Raw genomic sequence first — 23793 nt, forward strand, 5'->3', positions numbered from 1 at the left:
ATTCAAACAAAGAAATATTATACAACATGGAAAATGAATGGATTACTGCTGCACACAACAACAAGGATAAATCCACATGCACAGACTTAAATGAAAGTAGTCAAATACAGAAGAGAAAATAAAGAATGATTTTACTTGCGTAAAGCTCTCAAAGAGACAAAACTATTCTCTGGTGCTAGAGGTCAGACAGGAGGTGACATCGGGGGTCTTATCAGAAGGGAGGGGCATGAGAGTGTTTCCTGGTGCGGGCAGTGTTCTGGACACTGGTTTCATGGGCACACACATAAGCAGAAATTTGTTGCAATGTTCATTTTACTTTACAAACAAAGGAGTGTAAAGTGACTTCAGGTAAAAAAAAAAAAAAAGACATACCCACAAATCAGTCAAAGATCAGCTCATTCCAACCTTACACAACTCTTCCAGAGAACAGGAAAAGTAAATAATATTCGTTAACTCATTTTATGTGGCAGTATAACCCTCATGTCAGGACCAGACCAGGAAAGAATGAGGAAGTAAAAGTGCAGGCCCTTCTGGGCCGGCCCCGTGGCTTAGCGGTTAAGTACCCGCGCTCTGCTACTGGCAGCCCAGGTTCGGATCCCGGGCGCGCACCGACGCACCGCTTCTCTGGCCATGCTGAGGCCGCATCCCACATGCAGCAACAAGATTGATGTGCAACTATGACATACAACTATCTACTGGGGCTTTGGGGGAAAAAAAAAAAAGGAGGAGGATTGGCAGTAGATGTTAGCTCAGAGCCGATCTTCCTCAGCAAAAAGAGGAGGATTAGCACGGATATTAGCTCGGGGCTGATCTTCCTCACAAAAAAAAAAAAAAAGTGCAGGCCCTTCTCATGAACAGAAATGAAAAATCCCTAAAGAAAACACTACCAAAATGAATCAGGAATTACCAAGTTGAGTTGGTTCCCTAGGAATGCAAAGTGGGTTTAACAGTCAAATATCAACCATTACCTTTTACCACATTAACAGATTAACTAGAAAATAATTTATAATGATGAGAAGACAAGCAAAATGGCCTTTGATGAAATTCCCCATCCACTCAGATTTGGACAATCTGGAAACCAACGGCAAACTCTGAGCAGAGGGAAGGTCCTCAGCCTGATGACGGTATCTACGAACCTGCAGCAAGCACCATGCTTACTGGAGAATCACTGAGAGCATCATTCTCGTCAGGAGTGAGGCAAGGCTGTCTGTGTTCACCACCTGGACTCCAAGCCCCTGAACCTCAGCCCTCCTACAGAGGCTCTCCCTTGGCCACACCCATGGGGATAGCTCAAGGGCGGGGGCAGAGCCACAGTCGCGGCTGGTGAGCAGAAGCCCTCTTGGGGTCAGAGCGTCCTGAATAGACCTGGGCCTGAGGGAGGGCAGCTCCCCTGAATGTGAGACCCAGGCTCACCGCTCTGAATTCAGACCGCAGATGGAAGGAGCTAATGCTCTGGGCCCTTACTAGAGGTGACTGTGTGACCTCAGGCCTGTGACACACAGCAGGTTTCCTGAATGCACCAGAGATAAAGGGGCCACCAGGAGACACACTTCTTGTGGCAGATAGGGAGAAAACATGCCAGACCTCCTATTGCCTGGCCTGGAACTAACCCAGATCTCCCCCTGCAGTCCATCAGCCTGAGTGAGTCATACAGCTAAGCCGGAGATAATGGGGGAGTAGGGGTGGACATGCTCCTCTTGTAGTGGGAGGAACTGCAAGGTCACACACAAAGGGTGTGGATGTGTCATTCTTCTATGAGGAGGGCAGGGACAGTTAGGGGAGTGATCCACTCCTTTAGGGCCATGGACTCACAGTCATTTCCCCCAGTGCCCACACGTAGGGTGGGGGCATTTGGGCCCTGAGTGTCCAGCCTTCACTGCCCACTGTGCCTGGAACCATCCCTCTTCCCAGTGACTTGGGCCTGGGGTTCATTCCAGGTCACCAGTCCATGCTACCACATCCTCCAATGGGAGGTTCCTCCCTGAGTCCCTGAAGTCAGCCCCAGGAGCTTCACCCAGAGCAAATCTAGAGTATTTGAGGGTTGGGGTTGTGGCAGTGAAAACACTTGCATTGGTCTCAGGTGATGGAAAAGGTCCCCAGGAGCTCTAGGAGGAACATGATTGCCCTCTAGTGGATGACTACTGCTACAAAAAGAGGCCAAAAGAACTGAGAGATTAGGGCTGACCTTTGACGAAGGGCACATTCAGATTCACAAGGACTAGAAGTGAAGACGCAAGATGAGGGGGGACTGCAGGTGGGTGGAATGTTGGGAGATATGGGAAAGAGCAGGGTGAGGGGATGCCTGCTGGGAAAGCTGGGGGAAGGGCACACAGCAGGGCTCTCACTCTCCCCACTGACACTGGGGCTGGTAATTCTTGTTGGGAGCTGTCTTCTGGACTGCAGGACGATTAGCACCAGCCCAGGCCTCTACCCACTAGATGCCAGTAGAACTGTCTACCCCCTAGTGTAAGAACATTTTCTCCAGACATTGCTATATGTTCTGGGGAAAGGGGAGAGGAGGGGGTACAATTGCCCCTGGTTGAGAACCACCGATCTACACTAATCTCTAATATCAACTAACCAAATGAAACCCCATACCTCTTGATGTGTGAATAAGAGAAAAAACAGACGTCTCTGATATCTATGAAAAATTACTTTTAATCAATCAAAAGTTGATTTATCAGTGGAAGCCATACTTAGAGGTGATTAACAATGGCTGCCTGTAGCTCACCAGCTGGGAGTCTGTGGTTTTAAAGGGTGTTAGCAACAGGTCAGAACGACATCACTAGGTTATATTGCAAAGTCAGATGAGGGAAATACTATAGATGTTGAGATGAAAACATACATGAATAATACATATGTAATGTCATTAGACAGTCTGCTCTGGTGTTCTTACCATCTTAGGAGTCAGCTTAGCAATGACTACAAAGTCATTTCTATCATTAGGAAAAAAATTATTAAGAAGAAAATTATATCATAGGAGTTTCTCTTTATTTTCAGAATCATATACCTTGGCATCATTCCTTAAGTATGAATCTACACCCAAAAATTGGACTTAGTGAGAGACTGGCCAGTGTCGAGGTCTCGTTCCCAGCAAATGTGCACTGACAGCATCCTGCCCCACAACCCAGGGCCCCCTCTCTGAAGCACGGGAGCCTTTGATGCGCCCTCATTAGGGGAGGGAGGTCTTTCTAGTGTCCTCACCATTCACCCTTCCACTCTCACACTCTGGACCAATCTCTTGTCCATCTTGGATTTCATACTGAAATTACTGACCTTTATTTGTGTCCTTCATCCTTACAACATTGTGACAGACCCAGGAGGTCCCTTCTGCTCTTGATTTTGAGGGAAAAGTTCTCAAAAACACTTGCCTTTACCCATCTTGAACAGACGTCCACTTGAGTGCCATCATCATTACCCAGAAGGATTTGGACACTTTCTTTGGTAGTCAGATGCTTTCCAAGTCTTAGGGGGAAGTGTGACTCTCTCCACAGGGATGACCAGTAGAAATGGACGGAGAGAAATTGCATTAGTGTTCACAGAGAAAGTGATCTATATGAATGCACAAAAGCTTCAAATCCTATGAGAGTCCACATAAAAATCCACATTCCTGTGCTGAAACAAGGATGCTGGTCAGCTTTCACCATTTCCTTAAGAAGTAAACTACAAAAAGTGACATTAAAAACGAACTAGAAGAATAAAACCTGCATTACAGTTACTGATAAAACTAAGTTCTCTCTTTGTCCTGGAAAGAGCATTCCAGTGCATTATCATTTTCACCATGTCGAAAGGGAATGCCTTTCAGTCAGTATGTGTTCCCCACCATCCTAAAGCAGCTGGCTATCTCTAAATTTGGGACCTGGAAGAAACTCTCCTTTCTTCCTTTACATCTCAAACACAAGACTAGAGGCAGCTCCTGAACCCTCTCCCAGATCCAACCACCTGTTATCAGCCACGGAGAACAGAGGCCTGGGCTTCCCTAGTTCTCAAGAGAGTAGAGGTTGCTCTCTGCGCTGCCTCTGCACTCCAGACATCTGCTTTGTCGCATGTCCACTAGGCACCAGCCTGGAGGGTCCTGAGCACCACCCTACAGCTGCGATGCCAAACGTCACCAGAACCCTGTGTGCCTCACCCAGGCCACATCTGAGCTTGGGGAGCTTCTAGAAGCTGAATCCTTGCTCGCAGGCACCCACCCCGCCACCTGCTCCTCCAGGGATGCTGTCAGTGCACACCCGAGCCTGCCCTGCGCCAAGCGCAACCACTGTGAGCATGGGTCCCACATGGACCCCACGACCACACACCAGTATGTGGCAGGCTGGGACCTGCCAGTCTCTGCACGTGGTGGTCATCTGGGCTTGGAGGCGCTTTCCCACAATGGGGCCCTGATTCAAATACCCAGCCCTCTTCTCCATTTCTGGGAGAGTTACCTGAGGCATAGGGTTTGGTCTTCTTGGCACCACATAGCTGTGTTGGGCCCAGGGACCTCAAAATCACTCTTCTAAGCACAGACGGCCCCCTCTGTATCCCTGCACAGGTACCCAGCTCTTCAAGGCCTCCCCCGTGCTCGAAAGAGCACCCAGACCCCAGTACCAGGGAGACGGTGCTGAGGCCTCAGGCAATGAGAAAGGGAGATGGAGGTTTGACAAAGAACTTCTGTTCTTTGAGAGCCGGGCAGTGAGAGCAGGAGACAGAACTAGTGAGAGATTAAGCCCCAGATGGCAGATAGGACGGTCCCTTCCTTGTGTCCAGATGAGAACTCTGAATAGAAGCCTCTACTTCCCTCTAGGATGAGACAGAGCCAGATATCCAGCTGTCCCTGTCTGCTGACCCCCTGCTATAGGGACAGCACCAGCCAAGGACCCCAATCCTCAGCTGGATGAGGACTCCAACTCCAGGGCCTTGGGCCTTACCTCCATCTATAGCAGAGGCCACCAGTGGGGCCTACCTGCCACTGAGGACACCCACCTGTTGGGTCACCCCCTAAAAGTTGAGGCCCTCTAGGCCTCTTTGGAGACTCAAATCCCAGCTGCTTTCACCCTGCTGGACCCTGCATCTCACCAACATGGGTCACTAACCACCATAGGCCACCTCCACCAGCTCCCACTGACAGGGCTGCCAAGCTCCCAGACCCCCTGTCCCTCTCCTGTGGAGCAACCAAGCAAAGAATTTTGTTTGGAATGGTGAGATCCCAAATCCTGCTCTGTACCTCCTACAGACACCCTGGTCCCCCTATATTGAATCCACATTGGGGCCCCACTAACAGAAAATTGGGGACCTCTTGTAGTCCAGACCAGTCACAGCTGCAGCACCTACCAGCCCCACATTCCCCACCCCTCTCAATACTTCAGCCCCTATTTTTGCCAAACCCAAGAGCATCATACCCACAGGAAGTAGCCTGTGTCTCTGTCACCCCCACCCCAATTCAGACCTCAGCTGCCTCAACTTCTTCCACTTCTGTGAATCGAGCAGCCCCAGATTTCTGGCTCAGCCATCAAGGAGGTAGTGGTCGCTATGGGGGCTCCTGGCCCCTCTCTTCCACCAAGCTGGAGGCCCAAGGCCTCTGTGGGGATGCAGGAGGAGGCCAGGCAGGATCCCTTTGGACATGAACCATCCTGCTCTCCACACTGGAGAGACATTGCTTCTATCAAAACCTTTGTCTCCCCCCTGCCTGCCCACTCCTTGCCTTCTCGCCGGAAGCAGACTTGCCAGAAGTCATGCTTCCTTGCCCGCGTCCCCCATATGCCCAGTCTGTAGATAGGGATTTGTTCTCCTATAAAGTATTAAGAGGCTGCTTTATTATCATGGAGATTACCGTATTCTTTCTTGTTAAAACTCATCTAGGAAGATGTTTGTCTGAAGAAGAATTTTCAACTTTGGAACTACTCACATTTTGGACCAGATCATTCTTGGTTGTAGGGGATTGTCCTGTACGCGCATTGCAGGATTTTTAGCAATATCCCTGGCCTCAATCCAGTAGGTACCAATAGTTCACCCATAAGTTCTGACAATAAAAAAATACCTCCAGACATTGCCAAATATCTCTGGGAGGAAAACCCAGTACAGTTGAGAACCACTGAACCAGACTAAAGGTTTTTTTAAAGGCTAAATCCATAAAAGACAATGATGAATGAAAAAAATGAGAAAGAGAGACCTAATAAGTGATGCAATACCATTTAAATCAATACAATATTATATTTTCGGCATAATACCAAAGATCAGAAAGCAGGTAAGACGTCCTCTTGGACACTTTGCATGTTCTGTTCTTTGCATCCAAAGCATCTTTAAATACTGTTCAAACATGAATCTAATAGTTTTCCCAAGTTATAGAGTCAGACAATACAGATGTAAACAAAGCTGTGTCACTTCTCTCATGGAGCTCACTTTCTAAAAGGTGTGGAGAGAGACAAACAAGTAAATAAATATATACTCTGTCAGTTGAGGATATGGTCTGTAAAGAAAAATAAAATCAATTGATTCATTTCTTCTGAGGAGCTGACATCGAGATTTGGGTGGGAAATTCCTTGTTATGTGGGACAGTCTCGAGACTCTTAACACATTTATTATCGCTGAACCCCACACTCTTAGTTCTGGAAAGCCCATCAAGTCACTGATGGAGCCAAAATACTTGCCCAAAGACACACACATTTCCAAATGTTCTCTGAGTGGGGGGCAGTGCCATCCCCAGCTGAGAAAAACGTCTAAATCTTTAACATTTATTTCCAGGGTTTTTGCCTTCTCCTTAGGGAGTAGCGGACTTAGTAGGGGGCTTCCAGTTAAAGTGAACAGGTCTGTGACCCACTGGGGATCACCTGGAAAGGATCTAAATAAAGAGGACCCTTCCTTTCATTTGCTCTTTTTCTGCTCATGGGAATTTTCTCTTAGCAGAAATTCACCTGAAACTCTGGGTCTGTTCTTTCCGGGGGCGCATAGGGAAAATATTATGCCTAAATTATCCCAACCTCCATCCCTATTTCCTGCGAAAGATGAGTTGAGGTGGCAGAATGTGGTGGGGACAATATTAACAGGAAACAATGAGATTCTCAAGAGCCCCTGTCCACACAGGAGAGCACTGGGCTGTACTCCCACCATGGACAGCTCCCAGCCTCTTTCCCTTTGCAAACACAGGTAGGGACGCACAAACGGAAAATGGGGCCAGCTGATGTCTACACAAATACAAGCTAAGAAGGCGTAACCATAGGTGATGGACTTATCGTCGGTGTAACTTCTTTTTGGCTCCCTCCCTCAGTGTCCTGGGCCCTCCTGCCCTCTTCAGCCCAGGCTCTGGTGAAAGACACCCATAAAACCCACCATCCTTAGACAGAATGATAGGTGTGCCTTTGCTAGAAAAATGATCCTGTCCCCAGGGGAAGTGACATCGTGTACCAGTGTGCACCTCCCAGGGACAGCTGTGCTGAGAGGACATCAGTCCCTTCTGATGGTGAAGGCTGAGTCTCCTGTAAGTGCAAACACTGCAGAGTTCCGTCTCCCTGCTCTTTCCCTACACATGGACCTGCCCAAGGAGCCTCAGCAACTTTTTCCCAGCTGGGACCATCATGGGCATGATGACTGGGGTCCAGGCTGGGCTGACTCTCACACGGAACCCTTCGGTGTCTTCTGTTCCCGGAAACCTGTGGGTAATGGGGCCCTTCTTCAGACCAGGCTCCCCTCTGACTCCCTTCTCCTCTGCTTGGGGGGAGACAGAGGGCCTCCCCTCAACAGCAAATGAGTCTCCCTTCTCATTCTCATTTCTCATTTCCCTTCCCTAACATTCTCCTGCACTCATCTAAGAGGATGACTTTTCCAGACACCCAGCACTTCCCCCAACTCTGCCATGTGAGCCCAGGGAGCAGCTGGGAGTAAAGGCTCCAAGGACACCCACTTCCTCTGTCACCTACCTCCTTGCACTGGGATCTCTGTCACTTAGGCCCAAGTTCCCTTCAAGTCCAAAGCCTCAGCACAAAGGACTTCACACTCTCCCCAAGGCATGGAACATTCCCGAGGAAACAGACCTCCAGAGGGAGGACTCTCCAGCCTGACCAGAAGGCCATGTCCGTGGGCAATTCATCACCTGGCTCACTCCCCTCAGCCACTCTAGGAGCACCTGGGCCTTGGTGTGGGGTATTCCCTCCTCCTCTGGGGTTCCATGGGCTGGGACACCTCAAGTTCTTCTCAGAGAAAAATACCTCCAAGTCCTCACCACTCAACTCACCAAGTCACTGCTAAGTTTTACATCTCTATCTGTCTATCCTGACAGAACCATGAGGTCTCTGCATCAGAGAATAGACCATTTACTGAGAGTCAGAGGAAAAGAAACAAAGCTTAGGGCAATAGATTGGAATGTTGGTGTGGATTTATCATTTAAGACTTGCTCACCCACTCTGGGAGAGTCCAGAGGACACACCTTTCACCATGACTGTGAGATATGAGTTTGTAAGGGAGCCCCAGCATCCTTGAAGAGCTCTGTGATGGCTCTTCTCTGTAGATCAGAAATTATGCTGAGAACTGCTGCCACTGCATTGGGAAACCTAAATGCAATGGAGGTAACTGGATCCCGAGGTAGCAGGGCCAAGAGATGGCACTTAATCACCAAAGGCAAGGTGGGCCATCATCACCATAATGGACAGCAGAGTCAAAGCAGCAATCAGAATAGCCTGACTCATAGAAACCAATAGCATTGGCTAGTGGATCACGGTGTTCCTAGATATAAAATGGGTGGGAAATATACTAAATTCTTCCTTGATCTGTATAAGCAGAAGAGTTCTAGGTTAAGTGAACAAAAGTCTAGCTTGAGTTATAGAAACAGAGCGTTACGGCCCCTCAGTCAATTCCCAGACTTGAACTAGTTTAAAGACTTAGAACCTCTTGAATAAAGGGGAGGCCCGGTCCCCTTGAGGAAGGACCCCGCTATACTGCCAAAATGTATTCTGTTAATCTTTCTCCCAGCCTTCCCTGGAGATATGCATGGCCTTTTACCAGGGTGATTGTGCACTGGGGAAAAGGAAATAATCAGACTTCTGGGGCATTTATGGACATGGGCTCTGAACTGACACTAACTGCAGGAGACCCAAAGTGTCATGGTGGCCCACCAGAGTAGGGGCTTATTGGAGGTCAGGTGGTCAATGAAGTTTCAGCTCAGAGTCATCTCACAGTGAGGCCAGTGGGTCCCCAAACCCAGCCTGTGGTTATCTTCCCAGTTCTGGAATGCATAATTGGAACAGACATACTCAACAGCTGGCAGAATCCCCACATTGGTTCCCTGATCTGTGGAGTGAGAGCTATTATGGTGGGAAACATCAAGTGGAAGCCACTACAACTGCCTCTCCTAGGAAAATAGTAAACCAAAAGCAACACTACATTCCTGGAGGGCCTGCAGAGATTAGTGCCCCCATCGAGGACTTGAAGGATGCAGGGGTAGTGATTCCCACCACGCCTCCATTCACTTCTAATATTTGGCAGAAGACAGATGGATCTTAGAGAATGACAGTAAATTACCATAAGCTTAACCAAGTGATAACTCCAACTGCAGCTGCTGTACCAGATGTAGTTTCATTGCTTGAGCAAATTAAAACATCCCCTTGTACCTAGTATGCACCTATCAATCTGGCAAATAGTTTTCTCCACACCTGTCAGTAGAGACCCACTGGAAGCAGTTTGCTTCCAGCTAGCAAGACCAGCAGTACACCTTCACCATCCTATCTGAGGGGTCTATCAACTCTCCTGCCTGTGTCATAATTTAGTTTGCAAAGATCTTGATAGTCTTTCCCTTCCACAAGACATCACCCTGGTCCATGACATTGATGACATCATGGTGATTTGACCTAGTGAGCAAGAAGTAGCAAGTGCTCTAGACTTATTGATAAGACATTTGCATGTGAGGACATGGGAAACAAATCTGACAGAAATTCAGGAGCCTGCTCCCTCACTGAAATTTCTAGGGATCCAGGGGTGAGGAGAATATCGAGATGTATCTTCTAAGGTGAATAATCTGGTTGTTAAATCTGGTCCCTCCTATGACAATGCCAGGTGGGCCTCTTTGGATTTTGAGGCAACATATTCCTTATTTGGGTATGCTACCCTGGCCCATTTACCAAGTGAAGCAAAGAGCTACTAGTTTTAAGTGGTATCCAGGATAAGAGAAGGCACTGCACCAGGTCCAGGCTCTGTGAAAGCTGCTCTGTCATTTGGGCTATATAATCCAACAGACTCAAGGGTGCTTGAGGTGTCAGTGACAGATAGGGTCGGTGTTTGGAGACTTTGGCAGGCGCACATAAGTGAATCACAGCACAGACCATTAGGATTTTGGACCAAAGCCTTGCTATCCTCTGAGGATAATGACCCTCATTTTGAGAAACAGCCTTTGGCTTGCTACTGGAACTTAGTAACTGAGACTGAACACTTGACCATGGGCCACCCAATTATCATGCAACCTGAGCTGCATGTGCACTGGGGAAACGGATGTAATTAGTCCTTTGGGGGTTACTGGACACAGCCTCTGAACTGAACTAGTTCTGTCTTGAACTGGGTGTCGTCTGAATATCAAGCCATAAAGCTGGGCGTGCACAGCGGCAGTGCATCATCAAATGGAAGTGGTATATACGTGAACCGGCCTGAGCAGGCCCTGAGGGCACAAGTAAGTTACATGAAGAAGTGGCCCAAATGCCATTGGTCCCACCTCTGCTACACTGTCTTCTCTCTCCCAACCACACCCAAGGGGAGTTCCCTACTATCAGTTGATGGAGGAAGAGAAGACTCAGGCCTGGTTTACAATGGTTCTGTGGGATGTGCAGGCACCATGTGAAAGTGGACAGCTGCAGCCCTACAGCCCCTCTCTGGGACTTCCCTGAAGGACAGGGGTGAAGGGAAATCCTCTCAGTGGGCAGAACTTCAGGCAGTGTACCTGGTTGTTCATTTTGCTTGGAAGGAGAAACGGCCAGATGTGAGATTATATGCTGATTCGTGGGCTGTGGCCAGTGATTTGGCTGGATGGTCAGGGACTTGGAAAGAACATGATTGGAAAACTGGTGACAAGGAAGTCTGGGCAAGAAGTATGTGGACAAACCTCTCTAAATGCTCACCATTCACCTCAGCAAGAAGGATTTTAATAATCAAGTGGATAGGATGACCCGGTCTGTGGACACCAGTCAGCCTCTTTCCCCACTCACTCTTGTCATCGCCTGGTGGGCTCATGAACCAAGCAGCCATGGTGGCGGGGATGGAGGTTATGCATGGGCTCAGCAACATGGACTTCCACTCACCAAGACTGACCTAGCTATGGCCACTGCTGAGTGCCCTGTCTGCCAGCTCAGAGACCAACACTGGGCCCCCGATATGGCACCATTCCCCAGGGTGATCAGCCAGCTACCTAGTGCAGGCTGATTACACTGGACCATTTCTGTTATGGAAGAGGCAGTGTTTTGTTCTTATTGGGATAGGCACTTACTCTGGACACAGATTAGCCTTCCCTGTACACAATGCTTCTGCCAAAACCACCATTTGTGAAGTCACAGAATGCCTTATCCTCCATCATAGTATTCCACACAGCATTGCTTCTGACCAAGGGACTCATTTCATAGCAAATGAAATGCAGCAATGGGCCCATGCTCATGGAATCCACCAGTCCTACCATCCTGAAGCAGCTGGCTTGATAGAAAAGGGGAATGGCCTTTTGGAAAGTCAGTTACAGCACCAGTTAGGTAGCAGTACCTTGCAGGGCTGGGGGAAGATACTCTGGTATACGCTCTGAATCAGTGTCCCATATGTGGTGCTGCTTCTCCCATACCCATGGTTCTCAGGTCCGGGAATCAAGGGGTGAAAATGGGAGTGACACCACTCACTATACCTCGAGTGATCCACAAGCAAGATCTCTGCTTCCTGTCCCCAGGACATTATGGTCTGCTGGCCTAGAGGTCTTAGTTCCAAAGAGAGGAATGCTTCCACCAGGAGACACAATAATGATTCCATTGACACATCGGGATTCCTCACTCTCAAGCTATTCAGAAAGTGCAGAACCTTGGAGAGCGCCAATCTCAGCTTCCTCCTTCTTCCCTCACAGGGGTCAGGGGTCAGAATAAATGAGAGGCTAGTGAGGCCCAGAGAATGTGAGGGGGCAGCAAGCATAGAAGCAGGTGCCTGCAATGGGAGCCAGTGAGGCTACTGGCTGAGGCTGTCCACAGAGGCCCAGGGAGAAGGTGGTACAAGAAAGAAACCCCAGGCATGGGCAGGGGAGAAGAGAAAAAAAACAGGCACTCTGAGGGCCCAGCCTGGGCGCTGTGTGGGACTGTGTGTGTGAAGCCATCTCAGGACCAGGGCTCCTCCATTCACAGCTGATATGCACAGAGAGTGCCTACAACAACCCTGGATCAATGTGGACTTAACACTTGAGAGTTAAGCCATGGGCACAGGGCACACGTGAGGCCCAGGTCCTGATGAACAGGAGAGGAAGCAGCTCCCATCTCACCTGACCCAGGGACACAGAGAGGTGTGTGGTGCTGTGTGTTCTCATAATCAGGGTTCCTGTTTGGGCACCAGGCCCTGGGAGTGAGAAAGGAAGTTGACTTGTCCATCCTTCCCCCTCTGCTCACCTGACACAGACCTTTCCCTCTCAACATCCCTGGTTCTCTGCTCCTCCTTCTTCCCACAGAACCACCAGCCAGCCCTCCAACCACACACATCACTCCACCCAACGGCATGCATAGTGTAACTTACAGAGACAAACACAAACTGATACGCTTTCCTGGGAATCTGAGTTTGGTGACATGTCACTGAGGAAAGAGGCAGAGCCAGTGTACTTACAGCAACGGAGATTGGGACTCACAGAGCAGGAATATGATAGAGCATTAATATGATATATGACCCATGTGAAATGTCTATGAACTGATGTTGAATAAACATGCAGAGCAGTATGGCGTGATGACTCTGCCTTCTGCGCTTCCATCCCTGTCCAGCAGAGGGCAGCAGAGCTACTCTGGAGCCTCCCCAGGGAGCTGCTGACCTCCCTCAGCATCGCCCACAGGCCAGCAGGGTCTGTTCCTCACCAGCCTCAATCAGTCCACCGTCCTCCTCCCTCTCCAAGTTCCCCACACTGGACTCTCTCAGCCCCTCCACTCAGCCTGGCATCGACCCCCTTAAAGGCTGGTCCCTCTGTAGGCAGCTCCTCCCTCCACACCATTCGCCCTTTATGGGATGAACGTCCACTCCCACTTCAGGTCTCAGCCAAAAGGTCACTTTCTCAGGGTGCACTCGGTGATCCCCAGACCAACTGAGACTTCATTACATGCTCCTGACACACCAGACATTTTCCCTTCATGGCCCTTCTCTCTAATAGAATTAACTCCTTAGTTCCATGATTTTCTCTGAGTGCCTGTCTCCCTGTCACAAGGTAAACTCCGTAACCCCAGGGCCCACGTGTGTCCTCTTCTCTGTGGAGTTCACAGGGCCCACATCAGGGCCTGACACATCACAGATGTTCAGAAAATACTCACTAAATAGAGGAAGGAAACCACACAACAGAAGCCTGTCATCCCTGTGTGACACCTGGGGGTCAGAGCACATTCCGTGTAGACACAAGGGCCACTGGCATCAGGATGGGAGGAGGCCAGCAATACTGTCTCTGGGATGGGCTTTTCCCCTTGTAGAGTCAGGAGGGAGGACAGGGCCCTCCTAACCTTGGGGGTTCATATCCCTATTGACTCCCAGAAGATCACACCCCCTCACCCCTCTACCTTGTAAGTGACTTCTCTCCTTGGAGGCCCTGAGCCAGCAGCCTGTGTCCCTCCTCTTCTCACAGAGACCTGACCTGGGACAAACTCTGAATTCTCAACACCAGCTGGACTTACCACCAGGAGAGGAGAGAGTCCCACCTTGACCTCAAAAGAATCCGGGGACAACTCCCCACCTACAGGGTCCCTAGTCTGGGGGACACCTGATTGTGGTCCCATGAAGGCATCTCACCAGCTCAAGGCATCCCAGGAAATGAGAGGAACTTCCCTCCCAGAATTGAACAGGAGAACTAGGATCTGTTTGCTTCCATCTCAGAGGTGCTGAGGGTCCCATAGGCGCCTCCCCTCTCCTAACAGTGGAACCTAGGGGATCCCCTGTCTGAGTCTCCACGTGGAGCTGCTGCAGCTCCTGGGCCCTGTGGGGAGGCCTAGAGCAGACAACGGACAGGGACACGGTTGACTTGATGCAAGATCCAGTGCTGTGATGGAGGAAACAGGACATTCTGGGGCCTAACCTCCAGGGCACTGTCCTCTCCCAAAAGCTTAAAGAGACACTCTACCCCACTCTTTAAATCTCAGGGACAGAAAGCTCACCCTGAGACAGCACATCCCCCAGGGGACAGTTCTTCTGACACGAGACCAGGAATCCTCTGGACAACATCTGTCCTCTCCCTGGGCTCTCCCTGCACTGAGATGGAGTCTGGCAGCCTGGGATCCCCAAAGCACAGGAGACAAACTTACCAGCCTCTCAGCCTGGAGGTCAATGATCACATCTGCACACGGCTCAGGATCAGCTCACACCCCCTGGGGCCTGGTCAGCATCCCTGGCGCAGCCCCTGACATTGGCCACAGGTCTCTTCATGCCCTCCAGGGGGCGACATTGGGACACACAGACAATTAACACCTGAAAGTGGCTTTGGCTAAGGAGGTGGAGAAGGAGCCTGGTTTCCATCCCTCCCTTTAACAGACCCTTCTGGGCCCCTCCTACATGCCTGCTCTATCCTGCCCACTCCTTCTAGGGGCCTCAGAGTAGCCTGCCTTGTCAGGGGTCCCTGAGCAGGTCCCCACAACCTGCCTGACACCACCCATGGGGAAGGCAGGTGACCACAGAAAAGTCAGCCAAGCAGAGGACAGAGGCCTCCAGGATGGTCAGTCTCCGAGCCACAGCTCAGCCAACACACATGGAGAGGGGGGTGGTCTCCCTGAAGCCTTCTCCCAAGGACCAAGGAGCCCACAGCCACCTGACCTCCCACCACCACCATCCTCTCACCCGGGACACTCAGGAAACCTCCCCCTTCACACCCAAGAACTGCAGATTAAAATGACACCGCTACTGGGTCTCTGTCCCTGGAAGCAGAGGCCAGGCTGGTGACACTCAGAGATGGAGGGTGGGTACCCTCACCAGTCATCACTCAGCTTGCCCCTTTCTCACCCCCCAAGTCATCTCTGTGGCCTTCCTGTGGGGAGTAAATCCAACCTTCCCAGAGCATTTGAGGACACGGGGAAGACACTGGTGCCAGGCTGGGTTTCTGTGTCACAAACAAAAATAACTCCCCGGGTTTGGAGACCCTTGGGTATCTGCGTGGTGCTGACAGACCCCAAGGCCAGGACACAGCAGAGGCCAATGCTGGGGTGGGTGGGTCATCCCTCTCAGGGTCAGGGGTCTCCATCAGCCTTGCTATTGAAAGTGTGCCCCCCAGGCCAGTGTGATCAGCATCACCTGAGAGCTTGTTAGATGCAGACTCTCGGGTCCACCCCACACCTGCCGGGTCAGAATCTGCATCTTAACAGAATCTTCTGACTCTGAACAGGAGAAGGTGAGAGGCTGCCCCACCCCACAAAATGGGGTCTCAGCCTGGCTGGGTATCCACAAACCTGGGCAGCTGCTAAAGTAGCATTTCTAAGGTGTCCCCTAGGCATTCACAAATTCTACAAAGTTCCACAGGTGATTGTGACACAGAGCAGGAACGACATCCCTGTGACAAGAGTTCCCGATGTAGCCACAGAACCCCAGCTCTGAAGTCTATGTGAAAAGTCAAATGTGAAAGAGAAAGGGCTGCAGGGGACACTGACTGCGCACCCTGACCCAGAGTTGTGGGGACTGCCCAGGGCAGCAGTGCCCCAGGCTTGTGCTTGTCCAAACAAGGGTGTGTGTGTCTGTCTGTCTGTGTGTCTGTGTGTATGTGTGTGTATGGAGGGAATCACAGCTAAAGAGGGAGAGGCCTCCACAGTTGCCAGGGAACCAAAATGTAGACAGAAAGGGGAAGGAGAGGTCCAGGGAGGCAGGAATGAGGGGAGGAAAGGGAGGGACCTGGGCAGAGACCACGCCCCCAGTGCATGTGTCCCCACTAAGCACTTCTGCCCCTGGAGGAGGCTCAGTGCAGAGGGAGGAAGGACAGCAGAGCTGAAGCACCTGGACAGCGGCAGTTGTGAGCACTTCTGGAGCCCAGGCTCTTCTCACAGAGGGAGGGACAGAGCAGGCAGCAGACACCATGGAGTCCCCCTCAGCCCTGCCCACAGAGGGCACATCCCCTGGCAGGGTCTCCTGCTGGCAGGTAAGAGGGGACGATTCCCTGAGGGTTGGCAGTAGTTAGAGGACAGAGACTGCTGGAGTCTCCTGGGGAGGACAAGGCTCTGAGAGAGGACAGAGGACTTTTGTTTGGACCTGAGAGTAGAGGACATGGGAGCAGAGTAGGATGGATAGAGGGGGCTCAGCAACAGGAAAATTTTAGTGAACTGGAATTGGTGAGGGGTAGGAAACTCGTAACTGCAATATTTTTTTGAAGTTACATTTTGAAAATAAGATAACTATATCCAAGTGATACTTCAGAAAAAAAACATAACCAGGGGCACCAAACATGGTCATTACTAATAAACCTCAGAAATTGACAAACACACACCAGGACGTGGTGGGCCCTGAGAACACTCATTCATTCATCCAAGGTGTTTGCAGCCTGTTCCAGGCACTGGAGGTACCACAAGATCACACAAGTCCGTGCCCTCAGGACCTCACATTCTATGGGGAGGAAGACAGACAAGCAAAGAAATCTGAATGTGATGTCAGAGACAGACAAGTGTCATGAAGGGAACAGAGCAGGGAAAGGTCAGACAGTGAAGACAGAGGGTCTTTAGAGGGGAGGTCAGGGAAGGCATCTCCCAAGGATGCCCCTGAGAGTGAGCAGGGCTCTAGGGCAGTGAGGGAGTGAGCCAGGCAGACACCTGGGAAGAGTGTTGGGAACAGAGGAAATCACAAGTTCGGAGGGGCTGAAGTAATGGTGGTCATGCTCCTGACCTTGACCAATAGACACAGACACACACACACACAAACACACACACACACACACACACAAACACAAACACACACACTCCAAGTCTAAGAGATGAAGAGACCTGTTCAGGACCCAGGGCCTCATCTTTCCATCTCAATACATAGGTCCAAATATTGATTGATCTCTCTTCCCTCCTAGTCTCACTCATAACCTTCTGGAACCCGCCCACCACTGCTCAACTCACTATTGAATCAGTGCCGCCCAATGGTGTCCAAGGGAAGGATGTTCTTCTACTTGTCCACAATCTGACAGAGAATCTCATAGGCTATGGCTGGTTCAAAGCGGACAGAGTCGATCCCAATCAACAAATTGCAACATATGTGATAGACACACAAGAAATTACCCCCGGGCCTGTATACAGTGGTCGGGAGACAATATACCCCAATGGATCCCTGCTGTTCCAGAACGTCACCCAGGAGGACATAGGATACTACACCCTGCAAGCCTGGAAAAAAAAATTTTCAAAGCGAGGTAGGAACTAGACAGCTCCACGGATACCGTGAGTGATTCCTCTCTGTCCTCTTGAGTTGGATGGGGTGACACACACACAGGATTAACAGGCCTGGACTGTGCCTACATCCCCCTCTGCATTAGGTCTCATGTTGAGGTTTGAGCATTTAGTGCAGGACACATACAATGGAGACAACTTCATAATATCGGAATTCCTTTCCCAGAATACAGGTCTTGCAGACATTCCCTGCAGAGAGAAGAATCAATCTGATGAGAGTAACTCAGCAGAGGGAGATCAGTCTCAGTCCAGCCCCCTGGGCTCCTCCCCATGAACATGACCGTGAGGAAGACTCTGCACAGCTCCGTCAGGTCCTGGCCTGAGGGGCCCCCTGGGATCCTCACAGGGAAGCTATATCTGGGAAGCCCCTGCCCAGACCCCTGTCTCAGGGGGCCTGACTCCAGTGACCTTGGGCAGCCAGTGCCAGGGTTAGATTTTGGCCACCTGGACAGGGTTGACTGGGAACAATGCTTTCCTGGCTGCCCGAGTCCCAAGGCTCCTGAGCTGGTCACCAGCCAGGGCTCAGCCCAAAGAGCCACAGCTGGGCAGGGGCGGAGCCTGATCCTTCACCTGAGACTTAGCATGGAGAGCACAGATGGACAAGGTCGCCAGGCCATTAGCCAACTGCCCTGGGGGCGTCGGGGACTCCAGAGGATGGTCACCATCCACAGAGAGGAATGGAAGACAGAAGATGCTCCTGGCAGCTCCTCATCCACCAGGGATCAGGCCCAGGGAGGTGTCTCTCTTGAATGCCATTTATTTGGGCAGCTCCTCCATACTAAGCTTTAGGGCAAGTATTTGGGGATGTTTTAAGGATAATTCACAGACAACCTATTAATCCAGAGACCATTTACCTGATTTTATTTGGGGGAAACTGAGGCACAAGGAGATACAGTCATTGAATCAGGGTCACATAGGCTATGAGTTGCAGATCAGAGTCATGGCAAGATCTTAGTGAAGCCACAGCCCCGATCTCTCCACCACCCTGGGGACATCTATGGACCCCAAAACCAGCCGTTAGATCAGATCAAACAGCTTCTTCTTAGAGATCCACAGCTCAAGGTAGATTTTCTGGTGGGAGAGTGACAGCAAGAGGATATTTAACCTGTTTGTACTCAAGAACCAAATTACCTGCATCAACAATCAGAGTCAGTGCAGGGAAAGTCCAGGCCGCCCCCTCAGGTGGCTGATCCACATCTCCCTGCACTGAACTTGAAATCACTTATTTGGTTCCTGATGTGTTGGTGTCACTCCCACTGGAGTATAAAGGAAAGGACTTTGCTTTCTCACTCCCCACTCTACACCTGCAACCAGCACAGGTCCCAACAACTCAATTGCTCTTTTATGAAGGAGGGAAGGAATGATTGGTGAATGAATGAATGAATGATCCATAATCTCCTCCCAGACTGGAACCTGGGTTCAGAATCCTAGTTTATGACCACACTTGTTCTCTGTCTCTCCAGGGGCTGAGACCCATGTTCCATCCCTCTCACCACCAGCCCCTAATGCCACTCTGAGAAAAGAGTATCATGACTGTGGGGCTGCTCAGAAAATAGAAGAGTTTTTAAGGCCGTTCTGGCCCTGTCCCTGGGAGAGCCGTGGGATCTTGGTGCCTAAGGTCTTTGATGTCACTTGTAACCCCCACTGCTCTGACCTTGGATGTTTCTGGCTCTCTTTGCACCTTCCATGTCCCTCATCATCCTCCCCCTTCATTCCAGCTGGGACTGACCCTGTTCCGCACAGCTTCTTCCACTCTTAAGCCTCCCCGAATTCTCGCACTAACACCTGTAGCCAGGCCGACCCTCCTGGCAATAGTCAAGGACAGAGAAATAAGTGGGAGCAGCAGCCCCTTGAGGCTCCATCATGAGCTAGTTACCCCAAGTCACCAGGAGAATGAGCTTCCACTGTACCACCATCCAGAGCTTTTTCCCTCCACAATGTCAACAAGTGGAATATGCCATGGGACAGGGACATGATTCTCTACATGATTCAACCAGGAAGTCAAAGGCAGAAGGACAGATCTGCACTCCTCAAAAGCTCACAGGCTCATTTCACCCCTTTGATTCCTGACTCACATCCTCATCCTGGTGAGGCTCCCATTAATCTAGTGGTTTCTGGGACCTTCCCAAGGTGGGGCTGGCCAGACCCTGCACTGTCTGACTGGTTTACTGCCTATTTCACACACAGAAGTCCTCATGATGACACCTTTACCATAGGGTGGGATGGTCACAGATGGTGAGATCCACCAGCCTCTGTCCTTTCACTTAGACATTGCCCAATTTGGATAAATTTGATCAAACTTATGTTTCCGGAGGTCAAAAGAGAGCCACATGCAAGCTTTGGACCTTCTTCCCATTTTGCCTGACTGTCCATATAAATTGGTGACAGAGACCTCTTTCCTAAATTTACTAACATAACACATATCATTTCAACTAATTTGGTAGCATTCCTCCCTTTAAGTAACAGAGACATGTCAGACTTGCCACCTAATCAATTCTGTCCTCATAACAGGACTCACATGTCTCTCTCTACCCAGGGGGCCACTGATTTCAAACCCACTGTAGCATCTTCCTTTGATGATAATGTGATCCTGGTTGGACTGCAGAACTTGGTCTTTGACCTTTAGTGCTCTCTAGAGAGATATTCCTCCAGAAACTGGTGTTACATCTCTGGGGCATTAATATTAATTTTCAATATGGAAAAAATTTAACTTCTCAGATTTCTGTCTCATAATTTTATTTAAAAATGGTCCATGAGGGCTAGATTCCACCCTCCGCCCTTTCTACTGGTCACCCTTCTGCATTTGAAAACATCGACTTCTATTTCAAGAAAGATGAACATGGTCCTCACTGCCCTCTGCAGTGGGAGAAGAGACTTTAAAGACCAAGTCAGAGCACAGGGTTCTGCTCTCAAAGCCAGCCAGCCCCCGCCTGTCCCCCTCACTCTTTTCTGGATCATATCTAGTCTTAATTCTGCTCTATCCCTTATGGAGTCACTGTCTCATGCCAGTCACCATGGAACACCTGGGCAGACCTGCCCCACTTCATGGCCCTGCAGCCTGAGTACTGAACTGACCTCTGGGCTTGCTCCTGATCTCCCAGTATAGTATTTCTGCTCAAATACCCAGTTCCAGGCTATGCTGCTCAGTCTTCTCTGGGTTTAAGAACTATAGGAAGGCCTATCATTACCCATCTCTAGGATAACACTGGAAAGCAAGGCCTCAGGGAAAACACATCTACACTAGATGATGTAGGTCTATGTAATAGAAAAGGCCTCAGCATGCACACTTTCCAGGTGAGGACCCCAAGGTTGGTCAGACAGTTAGCTGGTCAGTGAAGAACAAGGAGAAGCACTGGGTGGTCTCTGACTCCCAGTCCTGTGTCTTTCCGTGACCAACCCTGATGCTTATTTGACTTGGGAAAGTCTGTGTTTTCTCCCAGACGTAGAGCAGGTGGCCTTACATTCTCTGAGTGCTCAGATCCTTATGCATTTGCCTTGGGATACACAACCTGCCTTATTCTTTTAAGGACTTGGGTTGGCTGAGAGGTGAGAGATGCCAACTCTGTTTGAAGAGGCCTTTAGAGGAATCAAAGGTCCCACACAAGGCAATATTCTCTCTGTTATCTGTGCAGCGGAGTTAACCAAACCCAGCGTCACATGCAACGACTCCAGCCCCGTGGAGCATGAGGACCATGTAGTGTTAACACGTGAAGCTGAGACTCAGGACACCACCTACCTGTGGCTGATCAACAATCAGAGCCTCCTGGACAGCACCTGGCTGGAGCTGTCCCTGGACAACAGGACTCTCACTTTACTCCGTGTCACAAGGAATGACACAGGACCCTATGAGTGTGAAACCCGGAACCCAGTGAGTGCCCGTCGCAGTGATCCATTCTACCTCAATGTTCTCTGTGAGTAACTTCTGTCCCTACCTGGCCCAGGGTGTCTGCCCAAATCCACACTACCAGAGGCCAGGCCACATCCATCCCTCTCAGATTCAAATACACAGACCCTCAGCCCTGGACACCAGGCTGGCCATGACTTCCTGTCTCAGGCAAATCTGGGCAGGCCCAGCCTTGAGCCAAGACTAGGAGGGGACGGGCTGCTGCTGCCTTGAGAGGCTCGGGGTCAAAAACCTGTGATGGGACAAACAGGTTAATGTCTCAGACTCAGGATGAGTGAACACAGAGGGGTCATGGTTGGGAGTTTTTAAGGCAAGGTTGTGACCTGGCTCAGAAGGATACTGTGGCCCTCGTACAGACCAGGAGCTTCCCCTTCCCTCTGATTACATCACAAATGGCTTTATTCTGTTTGCTCCAGACGGCCCAGCTGCCCCCACCATTTCCCCCTCAGACTCCTATTACCGTGCAGGGGCAAACCTCAGCCTCTCCTGCCACGCGGCCTCTAATCCACCTACACAGTATTCTTGGCTTATTAATGGGAGGCCCCAGCAATCCACACAGGAGCTCTTTATCCCCAACATCACTGCAAATGATAGTGGATCCTATACCTGCCTCGTCCATAACTCTGTCACTGGCTTCAATAAGACCACAGTCAAGACTATTACAGTCTCCGGTAAGTGGCTCCCTGGACCATTGGCACCAGGCTTTGGGGTGGAAATCTGTCTGGTTTTCAGGAAAGAGCCTCCCGAAAGCTATTGCCCATCTTGTGTCCATCCTGTTCCTGAACCCTCCCACGACATCTCTGCAGACTCTTCCTCCCCTTGCTCTCTGATTTCCCAGAGCAGATGTGGGTCCAGCCTGGAATGTGGGGAGGGGGTTCTCTCAGCACCAGAAAGCCCCATACAGTGGAGGGGGCTTCACAGAGGGAGAAGGATGAAGGTCCTTCTGTTCCTGGCTCGCCTTATGACTGACTCTGCTCTGATGCCACCTGTGGTGGGACAGGGGCATGTAGGGAAGGTACATGGGCAGCCTGTCCTCAATATGGCCAAATTGCGCCACCCACTGACACCAGAGTCTTTCTCAGGCCAGGCTGCAGGAAAATGGGAAAAGAGACTGAGCTGTGTCCTGGCTCTGAAGTCACCAGCTATATGACACTGTGTGACACCAGCACATACCTATACCAAAGGAGAACAGTGAATTATGGTGAACACTTGGAAAAATAGGTAGATTCATCCACGCAGTCCCTTCATGGGATGGAAGGAGCAGTGCCAAAAAGTTTTGAGTTTACAGAGAGGGCTAAGTGTACCAGCATTTTATTAAAACTGTGACAACTTCTCTCTAGAGATTTCCTTCTCTGTGATACTCAATCCATGAACCAAGAAGTAAAAGTCCTATTCAGATTGAGAAATCCTTTAGATTGGAACTTCTCCAGGTCCTAAGGTCATGATGACTGGCTGGGCCATGCTCCTTCTCTAACAAACTATTTAGCAAAAGAAACACCTTCACTCTCTATTTAAAGCTACCATACCCAAGAGCACGCTTGATCTTTCATAAAGTCACAGAAAGCTCTAGCAAAGGGTCACACAAAAGCTAATGGGAGAAAAAGTCCACCTGATGATGAGGATGCTGGATACATGGGCTGAGAAGAGGTTTCTGGTGATGATACTATGGAGATGACATGGGGAACCAGTCTGCGGTCATGCTGGCGTTATTAGGGGCTCAGAGAGGAGGTGCAGCCCTCCCCGTACAGACTGTCACCTGAACAAAAACACTCGTCCTTCTATAGGGGCCACAGCCATCCTCTCAGTCACCTTTACACAGCTCACAGTGGGATCTGAGAACTGGCTGAGGAAGGACTGTGACCCCAGCCCTACTCTCACTCAGTCACCTCCTCTGTTTCTCCGCAGATCCAGTGGCACAGCCCTCCATCCAAGCCACCAACACCACAGTCACAGAAAATAAGGACGCTGTGGTCCTGACCTGCCTCACAAATGACACTGGGATCTCCACCCAGTGGTTCTTCAATAACCAGAGTCTCTGGCTCACAGAGCGGATGAAGCTGTCCCAGGACAACAGCACCCTCACCATAGACCCCATCAGGAGAGCGGATGCTGGGGATTATCAGTGTGAGGTCTCCAACCCGGTCAGTTCCAGCAAAAGTGACCTCCTCAGGCTGGATGTGAAATGTAAGTGACCACTTGTCCCATCCCATATCTTCCTGGGAGGATGGATGGTTCTATCAATGTTGTGCAAAATGGATAGAAGTCACAGAGGGCAGAATATCAACCAAGGGACCAATACAGTATACAGAATCGCAAAGTGGTTAAGACCTCAGT

At 50.2% G+C, this 23793-nt stretch overlaps 1 pseudogene; it reads left to right on the forward strand.

The window, feature by feature from the left end:
- Positions 1 to 2237: 2237 nt before the first annotated feature.
- The window catches only part of LOC131397999 (carcinoembryonic antigen-related cell adhesion molecule 6-like), a 32129-nt pseudogene continuing 10573 nt past the window's right edge, over positions 2238 to 23793 (forward strand).

Source organism: Diceros bicornis, chromosome 34, assembly GCF_020826845.1.
Source record: "Diceros bicornis minor isolate mBicDic1 chromosome 34, mDicBic1.mat.cur, whole genome shotgun sequence".
Classification (NCBI taxonomy): Eukaryota; Metazoa; Chordata; class Mammalia; order Perissodactyla; family Rhinocerotidae; genus Diceros; species Diceros bicornis.